At 37.9% G+C, this 15,279-nt stretch overlaps 1 pseudogene; it reads right to left on the minus strand.

The window, feature by feature from the left end:
• Window positions 1-4,575: 4,575 nt before the first annotated feature.
• LOC116324033 lies at window positions 4,576-5,153 on the minus strand (annotated as a pseudogene).
• Window positions 5,154-15,279: the final 10,126 nt, after the last annotated feature.

A 15,279-nucleotide genomic window follows, 5' to 3' on the forward strand; every position in this document is an offset into this window, starting at 1 on the left:
CCCAAAATATTTTAAAGCCATTTACTAGTTTTTTTAAATGCTAAATTTAATGGCCATTTAATTAAAAATAAATGTAAATTATCAGTACGTAAACAAATCAGATATATCTTTAAAAGAATCATCAAACAGCGAAAAAAAATTGCTTTGCATAAAAACACTGACTGATTAGAAAGACAGGTATGTGGAGATAGTCAGAACACACAAAAACCATGAACATTTATTGTGGCTATTTTTTTCTGAATGTGTTTATGATAATGGAGTAAAGAAAAGATTAGTTTTGGTTTGACCTGGCGTGTTAAGTTTTTGTATAGAGTTTCTTCCTCTTGTGTCACTGTGGCTCTCGAGCACAGTAATAAACAGCAGAATCCTCAGTTGTCAAGCTGTTCATCTGCAGATACACCTGCTTTCTGTTGTTGTCTCTTGTGATAGTAAACCGGCCTCTGACTGACTGAGAGTAGGATATAGTGCCACTGCCACTGCTGCAATAGGCGATCCATTCCAGTCCTTTTCCAGCAGCTTGTCTGATCCAAGCAGCATAAATATCACTGCTGAACCCTGAATATGTACAGATCAGTGTGTGGGAGTATCCAGGCCTTTGAACCACTGATTTAGACTCTGTCAGTGTTTGACCCTCAGTACCTACAGAAATATTAATAACTCATTGTTGTGATCACATTTTCATTAAAAAAAATGTTTGTTTGTCCAACAGATTTATGTATCCTTACCAGTCAAGATAGAAAACAAAATGAGAGAAACAACTAAACAGTTTGGTCTGATCATTGTAAAAGTCATTGTTGGTATCCACTCTGCAGTCTGTGACTTTTACTCTGCAGATGAACATTTGAACGCATTGGCCATATCAGTTTTGCATTGGCTCCTCCTACTCAACAAAAAATACCTCTTTTTTACAAAGTGAGAAACAGAAGCTGGAAAATGTATAAATCACATTTGTCTGTAATATGACTATGTACTATAAATAATTGTGATGCAGAATTTGTACTATTAAATAATTGACAGATGACTGAAGTCTGCTTTTAATGATTAAATTGAACAACTTTATTGTCATTACATGTCAAGACATTGTGACTGAATTTCTGTCAGATGTATTACAAATATATATAGAATAGAATAGATATAGTATATTACAGAATAGAATATGGTAATTCAACTTTATTGTCATTGCTATAACATGTACAGGCAGTGGTACAAGCTATGTACAGGCTATGAAAATATAAATATTAAAATCCATCCAGAATATGTTTAAAAAACTTTAGAACCAAGTTATAAACAGTTGTAGAATTAAAAATTATCGTATTATACAGAATGATTATTTACAGAATTATAAATATTAAGATAAGTGAGAATATAGATATGTAAGCTATATAAAGTGCTAGTGGTTGAAGTGGTGGTCAGTTATGGTATGTTTGATACAGTTGTCCATTGTGTGTGTGTAGGTGGTTGTGGGTGTGTATGTTCAGTCCATGGTATGGGTCAGATGTCAGGAGGCAGAGTTCAGGAGTCTGACAGCTGTGGGAAGAAGCTGTTCGGTACCTGGTGGTCTTAGTCCGGAGGCTCCTGTAGCGCCTCCCAGAGGGCAGGAGGGTGAAGAGTCCATGTGATGGGTGACTGGGGTCTTTGATGATTTTCCCAGCCCTTTTCAGACACCGCTTCCTGTAGATGTCCTTTATGGCAGGAAGTGGTGCTCCGGTGATGCGCTGGGCAGTTTTCACAACCCTCTGCAACGCCTTCCGGTCCGAGGCGGAGCAGTTCCCGTACCAAACTGTTATACAGTTGGTCAGGATGCTCTCGATGGTGCAGCGATAGAAGTTCACCAGGATGTCTGAGGACAGGTGGTTCTTCCTCAGAGTCCTCAAGAAGAAGAGGCACTGGTGAGCCTTCTTGACCAGCTTGGAGCAGTTGGTCGTCCAGATGAGATCCTCGGAGATGTGGACTCCCAGGAACTTGAAGCTGCTCACACGGTCCACAGCCGTCCCCTTAATGTAGATGGGTGGATGTGGGTCAGCATTCCTCCTGTAGTCCACGATGAGCTCCTTGGTCTTCTCAGTGTTAAGCAGCAGGTTGTTTGTGTCGCACCACTCAGCCAGACAATCCACCTCCTCCCTGTAGGCGGCCTCATCGTTGTCACTGATGAGGCCAATCACCGTGGTGTCATCTGCAAACTTAATGATGGTGTTAGAACCATCGGCAGGTCTGCAGTCATGGGTGAAGAGGGAGTAGAGGAAAGAGCTCATCACACAGCCTTGTGGTACACCGGTGTTCATTGTAATTGTAGATGAGCAGTGGTTATCCAGCCGGACATGTTGGGGCGGTTTGTCAGGAAGTCCAGTAACCATTTGCACATGAGGGAACTGATGCCCAGGTCTGTCAGTTTCCTGATGAGTTGTGAGGGGTGGATTGTATTGAACGCTGAACTGAAGTCTATAAACAGCATTCTGGCGTAGGTGTTGTTGTTGTCCAGGTGTGAGAGGACAGAGTGCAGTGCGATGGAGACTGCATCCTCTGTGCTCCTGTTCTGGTGGTATGCGAATTGGTGGGGGTCCAGGGTGGGGGGGAGACAGGATTTGAAGTGTGCTAGGACCAGCTGGTCTAAGCACTTTGTGATGATGGGGGTGAGTGCTACTGGGGGTAGTCATTGAGGCTAGATGGGTTGGAGTTTTTGGGTATCGGGACGATGGAGGTGGATTTGAAGCAGGCCGGTACCACAGCGTGGGCCAAGGACAAGATGGTAAAATGGTAAATGCTGAGAGTAGTATTCATTTCAATCAGAGCAGTGCACTACCTTTCCAGCAGCATGTCTGACTCAAGCGTTCCAGTAATGGCTGTCAAACGCTCACTTTGTACACGTCAGTCTCTGGGATTCTTCAGGCCTTTTGACCACTAATTCACACTTAGTTAGTATTTAACAGTACCTACAAACAAACATCTAATCAGGGAAAAGTGAACCTTGTATCAATTCCTCCATCTGTTAGCTCATGCAAAATTGTCAGTAGCACTCATAATTTTCATCATGTTGCATTTTTTGCAGAAATTCATGAACTGCAGCATGTCTGTGTAGGTGTTTATCTTATTCTACTGCTGTAACCTTTTGCTGTTATTTGTGAACACTTGAATATGTGCTCTTACACTGCTAATATTAAGCAGCACACATTTTTGTTTGTTAATTTCATAAAATGGAATAATATAGAATAAGAGGCTTTGAAGCATGCACACTTTTTTATTTTAATGACATCTATGGAGCTTTATAAACTCAAACTTCATTGAACTTATCTTAAGTTCTAATTTGAAGACATTTCATTAAAAACTTGCTTTATAGTTTTTTATGTTATGTCTTTATGTTGGGCACAAGCGAGTTTGATTAATCTTAGGCATAGCAAGTTAAGTTATGGGTGTAGCATATATCAAAATTGTTTTTGAATAAAATTAGTGTAATTTTCATATTTTTTTCATTTTTGTTTTTCAAGTTTTCATTGTTATAGAAAGTATACAAGACTTTTCTTATTTAACCACTCCAAAACCATAAATGGTCTAAGGGCTCCTCCTCTGGTGTCTTCATGTTACAACTATTCAGACATTGAAGAGTTTTTGTTCAGGTCTGCTGATGGTTTCTGCTACTGTGACTCTCTGGCACAGTAATACACAGCAGTGTCTTCAGGCTGCACATTCTGTCCACTTAAAGTCACTGTCTTGCTGGAAGAGTCAGTGCTAATACTGAACTTATTCTTTAGTGAATCTTTGTAGTATGTGGTATATCCACTGCCTCCAATTATAATCCACTCCAGTTCTTTCCCTGCAGGCTGTCTGATCCAAGCTGTCCTCCAGCTGCCTGGAGAATAAGAGACCTGACAGGTGATGGTCAGACGCTGACCTGGCTGCGCAATCACGGAGGCTGGCTGTGTCAGCTGCTCACACTTCACACCTGTGGATAAAACATCAGTGCAATTGTAAAAAAATAACAATATTCTGCAATCATACTGTTAGTATTTCTGTCTCAGTTCCTCTGACTCACAGGACCAACCAGCCAACAGAAGCAGCACCAGAACATGTTGATATCGAAGGTGGTCTGATGGGAGCTCCTGCTCTCCTGTTGGAACTCACAGCATCATATCAGGTATTTATAAGAGTCTGTGAGGAAGTTTACTTTGCATAAACATTGACACTGAAAGACAACAAAATAACTATGGATTACCCCCTCACTTACAGCTAGACTGGAAATTGTTGTGAAAATTTTTCATATATAAGCAAGCAGAATATGTTATTTTCATAGTTTGTTACAAAGCATTTTCATTGTTTCTTCGAATGTGTTAATAACTGTACTTAGCTTCTGTACATCTGAAAGTGTAGAAAGCATTTTTGACTGAGTTTACATGTTATTTGTTTTTGTGTATTTTCTTTTTTAAAAGAAAGTTAAATTTTATTTTAGTTTTTTACAGAACGAGTCTAAACTCATTATTTGTCTGAGGGTTGTTTTTGTTTTTTTACAGAACGAGTCTAAACTATTATTTGTCTGAGGGTTGTACCTCTGCTTGTTTAATGGTTTCAACAGTACTGAGGGTCTTAGGAGTTTTTGTACAGCTCTACTAATGGTTTGTGTGACTGTGACTCTCTGGCACAGTAATACACAGCAGTGTCTTCAGGCTGCATATTTTGTCCATTTAAAGTCACTGTCTTGCTTGAAGTGTCTAAGTCAATACTAAACTTGTTCTTCAGTGAATCTTTGTAAAATGAATCTCCAGTATATTTCATTCCCAATCCACTCCAGTCCTTTCCCTGCAGGCTGTCTGATCCAAGCTGTCCGATAGCTGCCCAGAGAATAAGAGACCTGACAGGTGATGGTCAGACGCTGACCTGGCTGCACAATCACAGAGGCTGGCTGTGTCACCTGTTCACACTTCACACCTGTGGAAAAAACATGTTTTATGTAACAGCAACAGTTAGTATGCTGTGATCATACTGTTTGTGTTTTTTTCCAGTCAGACTCACAGGATCCAGCAGCCAGCAGGAGCAGCAGAGCCACAGAGAACATTTTGGTATTCAAGATAATCTGATGACAACTTTTCTTCTGCTTTAACTGGCACCATGATTTCAAGTCTTTATAGCAGAGTGTCAGGAAGTTTGCTTTGCATATAGATGGATGCTGACAGATTATAAGATAAGATAAGATAACCTTTATTAGTCCCACATGTAGGAAATGTGTTATATTTGGCTATAAGAGATCACACTGCGGCAATCAGTATTTACAATAAAAAAAACTAATTAAAATAACAATATTATTTAAAACACAAATATAAAGTTCGATGTGTTTTTCATTCAAAAACAATTTTACAAAAACAATCTCCCAGTGAAGCAGCTTTATTGAATCTTTGACTATGTTGATGAGTTGAATGTAATGTCTGTAACTTATGTGAAAAAAATGGTTTTCTCACTCCTGTGACACTGTGAGTCTCAAGCACAATAATAAACAATAAAATCCTCTGCTATCAAGTTATCAAGAACACGAAAAAAAATATGTACATTGGTTGCATGCAATAAAGTTATGTGTTATATATTCTGTGTTAAAATGGTACAATTTTGATAGTAAAAATATTTTTATATTTTTAGTTCCTGAAAACTTTACATTTATCACATCTGAATTTAACACACAGTGTTTATGATTACATTTAAACTTTTTCATATGAATGCTTTTAGTCACCTTATGTTAAACCAACATAATAATTACTTCATTTTGATGGTAAATGGTAAATGGCCTGTATTTGTATAGCGCTTTACTAGTCCCGCCTAGGGACCCCAAAGCGCTTTACACATCCAGTCATCCACCCATTCACACACACATTCACACACTGGTGGAGGCAAGCTACAGTTGTAGCCAGAGCTGCCCTGGGGCAGGCTGACAGAAGCGAGGCTGCCATATCGCGCCATCGGCCCTTCTGGCCAACACCAGTAGGCGGTAGGTGAAGTGCCTTGCCCAAGGACACAACGACCGAGACTGTCTGAGCCGGGGCTCGAACCGGCAACCTTCCAATTACAAGGCAAACTCCCAACTCTTGAGCCACGATCGCCCCCATAATAATTGGATATTCACTTATATAAACTGCTTTTTAACATGTTTGCATATTACTCTTATAAATATTTGCTGGTTAACCTGATCTCAATGACTGTCACTGATACTTACATTTTGTAAATCTTTAAAATTTTACTAAACATACTAAACATATCTAAAATGTTACACTTCTTTAAACAAGCATCTATATTTTCTCAATATTGCACAATTACAAAACTAGACCTCCACTCCACACAACAGGCATGTGATACATTCTTGTTTGAACTATAATATAACATCAGACCATAACAGTGAGAAACATACTGCTTATAAATGAATCATCACAACGAAGAAAGGGTGTAACAGTAAAAGTACAATAAAAATATTAAAATGTCAATAATTTTAGCCAAGTAGTCAAAACTCCTACATAGATTTTCTTCTGCCTCTGACGTCCAAACAGTAATAAGAAAAAAGGAACTAAAACCAATGAATCTAAACTAAAACTAAGCATTATCAAAAAAACAAAACAAAAAACAAACAAACTGGTGAAAAGAATCTTCTAGACGTTTCTCTTCTTCCGTAAATGTATATATTCTATTTATATTAATAAAATATTATAATATAAATATATTTTATTTATATTAGCCTAGGCGGAAGTTAGCTTGTGACTGAATAAAAAAATAAATTATATTATTTACTATATTATTTAACCTGTTTTTTATTTTTTATACAGTGCCAAGTCAGTTAAGAATTTTTTTTTTTTTTTTTTTTTTTTGCCTTCTGACAGCTACTAAAAAAATACAACAAAGACAACAACAATAAAAACACCCTCAGACAAAGTCTGATGATTGCTTATTTAATAACAATCTGAGGTAAACACAGTGGCTACAAAGTATCTGTGCAGAGTTTTTTGTCAAAGTCAAATACAATAAAGGAATATCTACTGACTTGATTTTTACATCAGTCATCATTCTTCTAGCATTTTAACTCACATTGTAAAATCACTTGAATAATGTAATAACTTAAATTCATCAGTGGTCTGAGGGCTCCTCCTCTGGTGGCTTCATGTTATAACTGTTTAGGCACTGAGGGGTTCTTGTTCAACTCTATGGATGTTTTGATGCTGTGGTTCTCTTCCACAGTAATACACAGCAGCGTCTTCTGCCTGCACAATCTGTCCACTTGCAGTCAGTGCTTTGCTGGAAGAGTCTAAGTTGATGCAAAACTTATTCTTTACTAAATCTTAATCACCAGGATTATATTCGGATCCATACCAGTCCTTTTCCTGCATGCTGCAATAAGTAATGATAAATAAGTCTATCTTTAAAAAAGGTACCATTAAAGATTAATGCATGTGGTCTGAAAGCTAAAGAAGAGAGTGCAATTTATAGTAAATATTTGAAATTATTAAATTGATTACTAATCCCAACAGATAATATCTTTTGGGATTTTTTTGCAGATCCTTGTGCCTTTGTTGTGTCGTCTTGTGTTAATGATGTTGAATTGCAGTTCATTACTATAAATGTGAACAGCAGAAAGTAAATTTCCCTTTGGTGATGTGCTGAGTTTTTGTACAAAGATTCTTCCTCTTGTGTCACTGTGGCTCTTGGCACAATAATAAACAGCTGAATCCTCAGTCGTCAAGCTGCTCATCTCCAGATACACCTGCTTTCTGCTGTTGTCTCTGGAGATGGTAAACCGGCCTCTGAATGACTGAGAGTAGGAGATGTAGCTACCGCCAGGGTTGATATAAGCAATCCATTCTAGTCCTTTTCCAGGAGCCTGTCTGATCCAATCTGCATCAATATCACCACTGAACCCTGAGTATGTACAGGTCAGTCTGTGGGATTGTCCAGGCTGTTTAACCACTGATTCAGACTCAGTCAATGTTTGACCCTCAGTACCTGCAGATAAAAACATAATTAGCCTTTGTATTTCAAACATATAATTTGTCATCGAGTCGTAATGTTTGTAAAAGAAATACTTCAGTCCTTACCAACCCAGTAAACTGACAGGACAAGAAAAACAGCCTTCAAACGTGGATGGTTCATTGTAGGAGCCATTTGTCTCTGCCCAGTCCACATTGGTGTGATTCAATCATGTAGTCCTTGTTTTTTATCCTGTGACACATATTCAAAGATGGAGGATATATTTTTGCATTTGTTCCTCCTCAAAGAGAACCACACTCCAGGTGACAGAAATTTAGCATTCAGCAAGTATTCAGGCTATCATTATAAAGAAATCAATACTACAGTGCTTAAAAGATTTGTTACAGCACTTGTCACAAAAATTTTATAAATCTTTAAAAAATTAGTCTTGAGTTTTTGTATAGCGTCAACATTTCCTCGTACCTATGTGTGTATCTAACACAGTAATACTGTACATAAAAGAGTCCCCTGTCTTAAAGTTGGACAGTGTGATAAACAACATATTGTATTCTCTGTTTTATCTTACCTTAATTCAGAAACACAATAATAAACAGCAATGACGAAATTTGATTACTTTCTGAAAATTGAAATGCAGAAAGCAGATATTGACTTCATGCACTGGGTTTCTGTACAACATTTGTCCTTTATGTGTCACTGGAAGTCTTGAGCGTAGAACCAAACAGCAGAATCCTCAGTCGTCAAGCTACATATACACCAGTGATGTTAAATCAGTCAAGCAAGATGTGATTGGCATGCAGACTTTCAGCTTTAATTCAAGGTGTTTAATAAAAGTCGTGCCTAAATTGTTTAGGAATTAGAGACAGGTGGTAGAAGAAGACACAGAAGAAGACACACTTCAGGTGTCTGACACTGCAGGTGATGGACAGAAGACCTGGCTGCACGTCATAGAGGCTGGCTGTGGTCGTTGTTCACAGTTTACACTGTTTGAGGAAAAGATGTTCTTGTTAAATAAATGACAGTAACAGTTAATGTGTAGTGTCCATAATGTGAGTGTGTCTGCCTCAGTGAGACTCACAGAGAACACACACTGAGGCTGATAAACACTAACCCTAATGTATCACTTTCTTCTGCTGATGAACTGATGATCATGATCTTAGTGGTTATATGACTCTGTCACGAAAGTTTCTGTGGATGCAGAAAGATGCTGACAAATTATAAGAAAAAATTGTCAACCCTCTGGCAATGAGTACTGGTACTAAACAATAGTTTTGGCATAATTAAAAGAAAATTATTATTCAAAATACAAAATAAAGTTTGATGTGTTTGTTATTTGTTAAAAACTGACAACAAGTCAGATGAAAACACAGAAATGTTTACACTTATGCCAAAAACAATTCCCAGTGAAGCAGATTATATGTTTGTGTGTTGATGAGTTAAATGTAATTTTTGTACCTTTGGGTAAGAAAAGCTGAAAGTAAATTTAGATTTAGTTTAATGTGTTAAGTTTTTGTACAGAGTTTCTTCCTCTTGTGTCACTGTGAGTATCGAGCACAATAATAAACAGCAGAATCCTCAGCCGCCAGGCTGCTAATCTGCAGATACACCTGCTTTCTGCTGTTGTCTCTGGAGATGGTAAACTGGCCTCTGAATGACTGAGAGTAGTAGGTGCTACTGCCATCACTTATAGTAGCAACCCATTCCAGTCCTTTTCCAGCAGCCTGTCTGATCCAAGCTACACCAACATCATAACTGAACCCTGAGTATGTACAGGTCAGTCTGTGGGAGTCTCCAGGACTTTTAACCACTGGTTCAGACTGAGTCAGTGTTTGACCCTCTGCACCTACACAAATGTCAACAACTCCTTAGTTATCACATTTCATCATATCATGTAATTTGTTCAACAAAATGTATGTCCTTACCAGTAAAGAAACAAAACAGGATCAGGAAAATAACTAAATGAACAGGTGTGGTCATTTTTAAAGTCAGTTGTCTTTGCCCAGTCTGCTGTGTCTATATGAGGTTGGATCCCTGACTTAGGCTTGAACACATATAAAGTTAGTTAATATATGCCTTTTACATTGACTTCTCCTTCCTGGAAAAAATACTGCTGTTTGACAAAGTAAAAAAAACAAAAAAATCAATATGTGCAATTTGCCAGTTTTCTGTGTTATTTTTTATATATATTGTTCGTAATTTTAAAGGAAATTTGAATTTTTAAATATTAAAACTGACCATTTTTTCAAGACAATCATTCGCACACTATTTTCATACCATTTTGTCTTATACAGCTAGTAGTGCTGGCCAATGTGCTCTTTATGCACTTCATCATTGTTTTCAATGTTTTCCTTTATTATTCTTCATTTCTATTGAACACACAAATGTACAGTATTTGACAGCACACCACAGGCGTAAGTGCACACCACATGGCTTGGCTATAACTTGGTTTTTCTCAGCAACAAACTGTTCCACTGTCACATTGCCAGGGAGGGACCTTAATTTCCCATTTGTAAGCTGGGAAAGCCAGAGGGACCTATTATAGGAAAGCGACAAAAACAACTTCAAATGAATCATTGTTAAATGTGGTATTGCAGAAGTGTGTCGAATTAGATGTTTTCTAATAAGTGACTCTACAGGGTGGGCCATTTATATGGATACACCGTAATAAAATGGTAATGGTTGGTGATATTAAAGTCCTGTTTGTGGCACATTAGTATATGTGAGGGGGCAAACTCCTCAAGATAGGTGGAGTTTGCCCCCTCACATAGTTGGCCATCTTGGATACAACTTTTGTTTTTTCAATAGGAAGAGGGCCATGTGACACATCAAACTTATTGGTAATGTCACAAGAAAAACAATGGTGTGCTTGGTTCCAACGTAACTTTATTCTTTCATGAGTTATTTACAAGTTTCTCACCACTTATAAAATGTGTTCAATGTGCTGCCCATTGTGTTGGATTGTCAATGCAACCCTCTTCTCCCACTCTTCACACACTGATAGCAACACCGCAGGAGAAATGCCAGCACAGGCATCCAGTATCCGTAGTTTCAGGTGCTGCACATCTCGTATCTTCACACCATAGACAATTGCCTTCAGATGACCCCAAAGATAAAAGTCTAAGGGGGTCAGATCGGGAGACCTTGGGGGCCATTCAACTGGCCCACGACGACCAATCCATTTCCAGGAAACTGTTCATCTAGGAATGCTCGGACCTGGCACCCATAATGTGGTGGTGCACCATCTTGCTGGAAAAACTCAGGGAACGTGCCAGCTTCAGTGCATAAAGAGGGAAACACATCATCATGTAGCAATTTCAAATATCCAGTGGCCTTGAGGTTTCCATTGATGAAGAATGGACCCACTATCGTTGTACCCCATATACCACACCAAACCATCACTTTTGTTGTTCCAACAGTCTTGGAGGGATCCATCCAGTGTGGGTTAGTGTCAGACCAATAGCGTTAGTTTTGTTTGTTAACTTCACCATTCACATAAAAGTTTGCCTCATCACTGAACAAAATCTTCTGCGTGAACTGAGGGTCCTGTTCCAATTTTTGTTTTGCCCATTCTGCAAATTCTGTGCACCGATCTGGGTCATCCTCGTTGAGATGCTGCAGTAGCTGGAGTTTGTAAGGGTGCCATTTGTGAGTAGCTAATATCCGCCGAAGGGTTGTTCGACTAATGCCACTCTCCAGTGACATGCGGCGAGTGCTACGCTGTGGGCTCTTTCTGAATGAAGCTTGGACAGCCACTGATGTTTCTTCATTAGTGACAGTTTTCTTGCGTCCACATTTTGGCAAATCCAACACTGAACCAGTTTCACGAAACTTAGCAAGCAGTTTGCTGACTGTAGCATGGGAGATGGGTGGTCTCGTAGGGTGTCTTGCATTGAAATCTGCTGCAATGACCCGGTTACTGCGTTCACCAGATATCAAAACAATTTTGATCCGCTCCTCACGTGTTAACCTCTTCGACATGTCAATGGCTGTGAACAAAGAGAAACTTGTAAATAACTCATGAAAGAATAAAGTTACGTTGAAACCAAGCACACCATTGTTTTTCTTGTGACATTACCAATAAGTTTGATGTGTCACATGACCCTCTTCCTATTGAAAAAACAAAAGTTGTATCCAAGATGGCCGACTTCTAAATGGCCACCATGGTCACCACCCACCTTGAGGAGCTTGCCCCCTCACATATACTAATGTGCCACAAACAGGACTTTAATATCACCAACCATTCCCATTTTATTACGGTGTATCCATATAAATGGCCCACTCTGTATTTTAACGGCTTGTTTTATATAAAATATAATGTTTTTTGTCCTTTAGTTTCAGTTTATTTTTCTGTGAAATCCAACTTTAGAAAATGTTTTATATATCACAAGTGTTTCATTGTGTCAGTGTATTATATGAAATACAGTGTAGGTTTCTGTAAACCTGCAATGGCTTAGAAGAACAAAAAACAGTGAAAAAAAACCCATGAAACATTTTGGACATTAATCACATTTTAAATAAAACAAACAAATACAAATTTTATTTGTCACATACACAGTACAACATATAGTGAACATGCAGTGAAATGCTTGTGTTCTGAACTGCAGACATAGCTGCGCCACTCCAGGGCTGGTTTTTAGCATTAGGGGTCTAGCCAGGACCCTTACTGGATACCAGTTGGTAATAGAACTTGCAATCCCTGCTCCAGAGGTGTGTAGTCTTACCACTACACTAGCCAGCTGCCTTTTGGGTTGTCTAGACCAAAATACAAAATTTTGCTCTACAAGGGCCTGATATCCACTTACTAGGACATCATACTGCCACTGTTCTATCTAAATGTAAAACGAATGTCTTCATACGTGGATCTCATTTTTCTCAGAAACAGAAATCAGGAAAAAAATCTGGTAATTCTTTATTTTTACATTCATCAGGTCCCAATCAGCCCAAATAGCAAAGAAAAAATTAAAATGCATGCCATAAAAGAGTCCTAGGAGGTTAAAAAAACGATGAAAAACAAAAACTCAAATTGACATTTGGTAGTTTATAACACTTTTTCCCAGTGTTCAAAAACAGTATAACAAAAAAAGGCTTCAGTCACTTGTTTAATTAATCTTCCAGGGTCTTTTTCTTCACACTTTTTTGTTTACACACAGAAAAATCTGAAAAAAGAAGAGAAATTCACTTTTCTGTGCTTTCCCTAAATTTTATAACAATTTGACTTTAAAAAAAGTTTTAAAAAATATATATATTTAACATATAAATACTGCAACACAGTTTTATTTTTAACTGACAAGTTGTCAGAACTGTCAAAACGCTTTGCACATTCATGAAGATACACAGTTCGATTTTTGTCATAGCTGCTCACAAATACTTATTTGATTATGAAAGTTTTTTTTCCACGTTTTCACACAGAATAGCATTGTATGCGACATGTGTATTACCACTTTGAATTGCAGTACATTGAGGAAAATTTCATCTTGCACTTCTAAAGAAAATGGCATAAAAATTCGGTATTCCCAGTGTTGTTGGTAAATAGAGGAAGTAGTTTTTGTATGACTCTCCTGTTTTTGTGTCTCACTGTGTCTCTTCGGGCACAGTAATAAACTGCTGTGTCCTCAGTCTTCAGATTGTTCATCTGTAGATAGACTTTACTGCTGGAGTCATCTCTGGAAATAGTAAATCGACCCTGGACTGACTGGGAGTAATAGATATGAGAACTGCCTGTGTGTATAAAAGCGATCCACTCCAGTCCTTTTCCAGGAGCCTGTCTGACCCAGTTCATAGGGTAGCTGCTGAATGTGAATCCAGAGCCTGTACAGGTCAGTCTGTGGGATTCTCCAGGCCTTTTAACTGCTGGTTCAGACTCAGTCAGAGTCTGACCATCAACACCTGTCAACAGCATCAAATCAGACTAAGTTAAATAGTTTGTTGACAGAAATAAATGTTGTGTAATATCAGGATGTATGAGTATTTTCACCTGCCCAGCAGATAGTTAACAGCAGCAGTCCTGTCCTGTAGTCCATACTGTCAAACTGTGTGTCCGTAGCTACCTGTCATCCTCTCTGAAGTCAGATTTATAGAGGAGGAACAACATGCAAAAATATTTTGTTTTTGCATTAACGCCACCCCACAATTTTTTAAGACCAGTCACAATTAGCCAAATAGTTAGTACATGTAATATATAAATCTGTTATAAATTCATTTATATCAATAGAAGAGGTGAAGGTGAAGATACTATTGTCAATTTTCTTAAGGACTTTTATTGATAATTTTTTGTGGAAGAAAAAAAAGGTTGATTAAGTTCTTAATGAGAAACTGTGGTCTACATATTATATTAATTCATTAAATAATTTCTATCTCATCATAACAAAAAAAGTTATCAGTCTTTCAAAAAAAGACAAATTCCTCGAAACAGTAAAGAGAGTGAGTCTCTGAGGTTCAGTCTAAGATTTCAAACAAAACCCCAAATAAACAAGCACAATTTAAGGTCACTATATTTAAATTTCTCATTGTAATTATTTCTGTGACATTTTATCATCATTATCATTTTTATTATAAGATCTGCTTACAGACTCACCTTTGAGAATTTATCAACAAACTGACTTCCAGAGAAAAATAATCTTGAATTCATTCATGTTCTGAGGGCTCCTCCTCTGGTAGTTTGATGCTACAACGGAGGGGGTTTGTTAAGCTATGCTGATGGGCTGTGTGTCTCTGGCTCTATGGTAATCCACACCAGTGACTTCAGTCTGCAAACCTGGTCAATTTTCAAGTCACTTTCTTGTTTGAAGTTTCTAATTCAATACTGAAATTATTCTTCAGTGAATCTTTGTAGTATAAATCTGCAGTCTGCAGAATATCCTGTCCTTTTTTTTATCCAAGCTGTGTGGTAGCTCAGTAAATAAGAGACCTGACAGGTGATGGTCAGACGCTGGCCTGGCTGCAGAGTCACAGAGGCTGGCTGTGTCAACTGTTCACACTGCATTTAATTGTACTTAAAGTAACAGTGCATATCATCCATGATGTCAGTGGTTCTTTTCAGTGAGACTCACAGGATGGAATTCTAGAATCTTCGATTGTTCTGTTTCAAGAAAATGCAATAAGTTAAGTCTTATATATCTGTCTGGGAGGAAGTTTATTTTTAATACAGATTGAAGCTGACAGAATAAAATAGAAATATGGATTAACCTGCAAGTAATAAGTGGAGTTTGGGTGTTTTGTTTTTCTATAAACTGCATGAAGATTTGTATCAGGATGTATTACTGTGACTCTCTGGAACAGTAATGCATAGCAGTGACTTCAGGATGCATATTCTGTTTTGTTTGAACTGTCTGAGTT

Source organism: Oreochromis aureus, linkage group 4 (genome assembly GCF_013358895.1).
Source record: "Oreochromis aureus strain Israel breed Guangdong linkage group 4, ZZ_aureus, whole genome shotgun sequence".
Taxonomy (NCBI): domain Eukaryota; kingdom Metazoa; phylum Chordata; class Actinopteri; order Cichliformes; family Cichlidae; genus Oreochromis; species Oreochromis aureus.